The sequence below is a fragment of the Pelodiscus sinensis genome, chromosome 10 (assembly GCF_049634645.1).
Source record: "Pelodiscus sinensis isolate JC-2024 chromosome 10, ASM4963464v1, whole genome shotgun sequence".
NCBI classification, from domain to species: Eukaryota; Metazoa; Chordata; order Testudines; family Trionychidae; genus Pelodiscus; species Pelodiscus sinensis.
Genome location: NC_134720.1, coordinates 19,076,455 through 19,082,454, shown reverse-complemented (window position 1 = coordinate 19,082,454; position 6,000 = coordinate 19,076,455).

The window sequence follows — 6,000 nt, the reverse complement described above, 5'->3', positions numbered from 1 at the left end:
TGAAATTTTAGTTTGTACTGACTTTGCTGGTGCTTTTTATGCACCTGTTGTAAAACTAGGCTAATATCTAAATGAGTTGATGTACACCCTGGAAGACCTCTGTAAAATCCTCTTGTGCCCCTGGTAGAGAGCCACTGTTCTGAAGTACAACTGTGTGTACAATTTGAAGCATAAATGAAAGGATATTTGAGGGAGAGCTAAGGAGATCCAAAGAATTTTTTGAAGCATTTGAGAAAATTACATCATCCACAAGAGGACTTCTGTTTGAAAGTGATGCTGCTTTGGAGTGTGATCTCCAAGACCTAGCACCAAACTCTTCCATGTAGCCTCAGCAGAAGAACTGAGACAATCACATGCTCACATTTAAACAAATACCACAACTAATCAGAATATAGTACAGTACAATACTTCTCATGTCTCACACCTTAAGTAGCCTTTGTAACATGGAACACTGGGAAACAGATGTGACAACATTAAATACATTTCCTCATTACAACCCTGGCCCACTACATGCACTGCATCAGCTAAAAGAAAATTCTTGCTGCTGCCATCTTAATTTCCTTAGTGTGTGCTTGGTGAATCAAAGAAGCTATTTCGCTCTGTGTTTAAAATATCAAAATATTCGTCTTGATGCTGAGACAGACACACTCAGTTGGAATTTCCCCCATAAAGGTGTCTTGCAAATCCAGATCATTTCTATGCCTCATACTAAGGGCCGGGGATAAAAATGCACATTTTCCTAGGGCTGTGAAGTAGGATGAACAGATGAAGGAACATCCCCTTCCCTCCTCCTCCCCCTTCTTCTCCCACGCAACCTGTCAGAAAATGTATCAGGTTTTTCCTCTCACCTTACCCCTTTAACACGCAGACTGAACAGTTTACAGGTCTTACTAGTTGTGACTGATCATAATGAACTACTTTAGGCACAATTTTCTTTTGACCTACTTATCATTTCCTTTCACTACCTTGGTTTAAATTGAGATCAAGGCAGCATGCAACCCAGACTAGTCTGCAAACAAATATAGTATTCTTGTAACAGATACACAGAAAGTGATGTGTGCCACCAGGTTCAGCTAGAGAGCAGAAATATACCACAGGAGGCATTTTACTTGCTTTTTCACAGAGAATAATCTACACCCTATTCTAGAACGATAGCAGGATTGCACAGGAGGAATAGCTGTTCCTGGTCCTCTACCCTCCTCTGAAGATAGCAGGCTCCTAATAGGAAAACCACTAGCAGCCCTCTTCTATTCACTGTTGCTAGGAATTTTATACCATGCGGATCCTCATGGTATCCCGAGTACCTCACAAATTCTAAAACTGAACATACTCTCTCTCTTCCCCTTCTCCCTTTCCTTCCCCCTCTTCCCCTGTTCTGTGCTGTGATGTTGTGGGAAGGATTCATGGTGATTCTTTAAAACTGCTATTCACAGGATTGTCTAGTCTAGTGACTCAGAATAAGACATTCTCCAGAATCGTGAAAGCCATACTCATCCTCACATATATGTTATACTTTATTTGTATTAATAAAGTGACACAGTATAACCGAGTATGTTAGACACAGTCCTCACCCCACTAGCAGCTACTGAACTCAAGCAAAAAAAAAAGCAGTTAATTTAGCTATATTCTCAGTTTCTTCCACACACTGTTCTTCAGGAGCCTGGCCCAGATCCCCTCTCCTTTCTTTCTGCAGGGTAAAGTTAACTCACTACAGAGGTAACTAGACTCCTACTCAGGTGTTGCTCTCAGCCTACTCCACATCCAAACACAAAAATCTTTCATTTGAGTGTGGTGGTGCTTTGGCACCAGGCAGGCCCACCAATGGAGGGGAGAGGAAGGGCAGGCAGAGGAGGCAACTTTCCCGGGAGATTCAAAAGGGAAGAGCCCAGGGCTCCCAGCTGCCACCACTGCTACTGTGGCTGTGATTGTGGCCAGAGGCTCAGGCCCTTTAAATGACCTCTGGCGCACTGGGCAGCATGCTCCAAGCAGTGCTAAGGGCAGGCTGCTCGTCAGCACAGTCCCTTCTGCCTTAGGCCCCCATGGAGCTGCCCCCTTCCACTTTGCTCAGAGGCCCAGAAATAGGGTTGCCAGGTGTACGGTATTGACCTGGACACTTCGGTATTTTCACTTCCTGTCCAGTAAAAAAAATTCAGAAAACACCGGACGCATAAAATGTCCGGTATTTTCTGATTTTTTTTCTGGCCAGGAAGCAAAAATCCTGGGTGCTTACTGGGTTCTGCAGGGTAGCTGTCCAGCCCGGTGTAGGGAGGCAAGATGGCAGTCGGCCACTGGCAGCCTGTTAGGGCCAAAGAGCCTCAAAAGTGTTTCTTAAAGGGGCCATGCTTTTTTTTTTTTTTTTTTTTTTGCGCAGAACAACTCTCAAGTTTTGTTTTGGTTTTTTTGTGCTCAACAACTTTGGTCTCCCCCTTTTTTCCCTCCTTTTTTTGGGGGGGGAGAGGAGGTGTTCAGTATTTTTAGTTAAACCATCTGGCAACCCTACCCAGAAAGTCTGTCGGTGCACCTGGACCCAGGCAAAACTGACCAAATGGGGGTTACGGTCTTCATTCCTGCTTGCTTTTCAGTGAGAGTTCAGATTAGGCATGTGAATGGGTAACCAGTTAAGCCAGGCTGGAGCAGTGCCCTCTCTGTTCCCACTTAATCAGTTAACCCATTAAACCTAAGGTTCAACTGATTAAACGCTAATTCAAATGCTGGCCAAAATTGAGCCCCTCCATTTACTATTGCACAATGTACACAGATGTGCATCTGGGAGTCCTAGTGACTGACACAGATGGGTGCAGCACCAGTGAGGTCACGGGAGTATGGGTTGAGAAGACAATTGCTCATACCCAGGTCCCAATCACCTAGGTTAAGCAAAGAAAACATACCCTGATGGAAGACCAGGAAACCAACTGCTTAGATTCCCAAATAGGATACCAAGACAGCCAGCAGTGGGCTGGGTTAACACAGCCAGTGAGAAGCGCAGCAGCTTTCCCTCAGTCCAGCCAGCTTCTGGGAGTGGAGCTGGGAAGATGTGATTTCTCTCCCAGAAGCCCCTAGGGCTAGCTAGCAAACAGGTTACAATGGCTATGCCAATCCATACAGGTCCCATTGGGCAGCACTTGGCATAGAGAACAGCTCTACATCCTTTAATGGCCCAATGAGATTTCTCTCCACAAATCAATCTAAGATGGTTTTGGCCTAAGCACCTTCCCCAAATGAACCTTAAAATGCCAGCAGACCCTCACAGACGACTGATTCGAGTCTTGCCTTTCAGTTACAATGCATCTGAAAATTCTCCTTTTTTCTCTCCTATTAAATTTAGAGACAATCATCCTCAGGGAAGTTTGCAAAACTTGAGAAATAACTAACTGATGCTCTTAAAGTACATCTGTGCTGCAGTTAAAATCCTACCACTGGCTTGTGCCAGCTCACTCGCAGGGCTTGGGCTAATGGGCTGTTTATTTGTGATGTGGACATTAGGGCTTGGACTGAAGCCCAGGATCTAGGACCCTGCAAATTGAGAGAATCCCAGAGCTCAGGCTGCCGCCTAAGCCCATAAATCTACACAGCTCTTAGCCTGAGCCTTATGAACTTGCATCAGCTGGCACGGGCTAGCCACTGTTGTCTAATTGCACATATGCCCATAGAGAGGTGTGAAAGTTGAACGAGGGGAGATGGGAGAAATCATGCAAACAACTTCTCTGGAATTCATTCATAAGGTTCACACACAGCCACAGTCCTTGTGGTATTCTGAGTTCAAAACACACCAAATACATGCAAAAACTCCATCAGAACTAAGAGTTGGTGTTAAAATTCTGCAAAAATGTACACGGTCTCATTTCAAATCCCTGTTGGCTCAATTTACTAAAAATTCAGCCAGGGCTTGTTAATTTTAAATTAACAGTGGCTAAGTTTTGATTATGATCCTAGATCCCAAACAGGTTTGCCATCGATTTACACACACGTCCTACTGTGCTACTTACTATGGTTTAGATTTGTGAATGTCCCTGTGGAAATTCTTGGTCTGATGCTGTAGTCCTTACTAACGCAAACAAGCCTGTCTCCAGTTCCCTTTATATGGGGATTGTCTGAATGTGAAGAATAAAACCAAAGAAAACCCATAATAAATATAACTAAAAGTGCACTGTCAATTATAATACAGGTATCTGAACAAGCACCTTCAGCTGTGTAAACTGCAATACACCCCTTACTAGTTAAAGAGAACAAAATTTTTCATTTCATTGTTTTTCTCAGTTAGGGTATGTCTATAGACGTTATTTCAAATTAACTTTAATAGCGTCTATACATGCAAACCACTATTTCGAAATTAATTCAAAATAGCAGAGCACTTATTTCGAATTTGGTAAACCTCATTCTACAAGGAGTAATGCCAAATTCAAAATAGCTATTTCAAATTAAGTGCTGTATAGAAACTTAATTCGAAATAGGGGGCCTCCAGCCCTTCCCAGGGAGCCCTGGTGGCCACTCTGGGCACAACCAGGAAAACTTACTCTCCTCTCCCCCAGCCCCAGAGCCATTAAAGGGGTAGACTCTGGCCACAGTGCCTGTGCCAGCTCCAAGCCTGCCAGCCCAGAGGCAGCAATGGCCACCGAGGCTCCTGACCCAGTGTCCCCAAAACATGAGCCAGCAAGCCACTGGCAGCCAGCTCTCCACCTCTCCCCTGGAGCAGTCTGCCAGCTCCCAGGAGCCTGCCAGGGGCTGGAGAAGGCAGGCACTTTCCTGGTCCAGGGTGGAAATCATGGATCTTATTCAGGATTGGGGGCGATGCCCCCAACATCCATGATCTCCGCACTAGACAGAGGAATGCGGCTATTTATGACAGGATAGCTGCCAGCCTGGCCACCAAAAGCCACATGCGAACCCAGGAACAGGTTTGCATGAAAATCAAGTTGGTCCAGCGAGACCCCCAACCCTGGGCCCTTAGCTTCTCCTCCCCCTTCTTCCCCTTGTTTCCCTCTTCCAGCTCCCTCCTCTCAGGTTTCCCTCTCCTCTCCCCCACCCTCTCTCTTCCCCTTTCCCACCTCCTTTTCCCAGTCTCCCCAGAGGTTCATCCCCCCCCAGTTTTGTTCAATAAACCCAGTTTCCATTTTTGAGCATATGTGTCTTTTGTTTGACATCAGGAAGGGGGGCTAGGGAGGGGTAAGTGGAAGGATGTGAGGAAGGAATGTGGCATGAGCCCCTGGTGGGGAGGACCGGGGTGGCTCTGAGGGCTCCTCGGAGAGGACACTCTCCCGCAGGACCTCCTGGATCCTGACAGCCCCCCGATGAACCCCCCGAGAGCAGCCTGCAGCAAGTGCAGCCGGGCTGATGGAAACAACCCCACGAGATGCACTGGCGTGCTCAGGGGCAGCTCTGGCTCCATGTGGCTGAGTGCTGAGGTGTCCCGAGTGCGGGCACTCAGGGCACTCCAAGACAGGACTGCTTTGCTGTCCCTCATCGAGGTAGACAAACAAGCGGGGAACCCTGAGAACTGTCTGTCCCCGCTTGTTTGCCGGTGGGGATATGGTCCCTATAAGCAAAGAGCTCAGTTAGCCTCACGCAGCAGCCCCACACACTAAGTCCTAACCTGATGCCCTGCCGGCACTGTTTCCAGCCAGCCATAACTTCGGTTCAGGGTCCACTCAGTGTGGATGCGCTATTTCGAAATAGCAAAACGCTATTTCAAAATAGATTTTGTGTGTAGATGCGTTAATTCGAATTAGTTTAATTCGAATTAACTAAAGATAATTCGAAATAGCGCTATAGTGTAGACATACCCTATCAGAAGAATGGAAATTGGTTTTTAAAACCCCATACAGATTCATTCAGCTGAATGATAGGTATAATATCTGGCCTTACTGGAAAACACTTTCACCTACGTATGTATCACAAAGCATCAAAACTTACATCTGCACATCAATCTGAAAATTAAGGGGAATCAATTCCCCATTTTCTCTCTCAAAAACCATGTGCCTGGCTAAATATTCTTAAGCTACT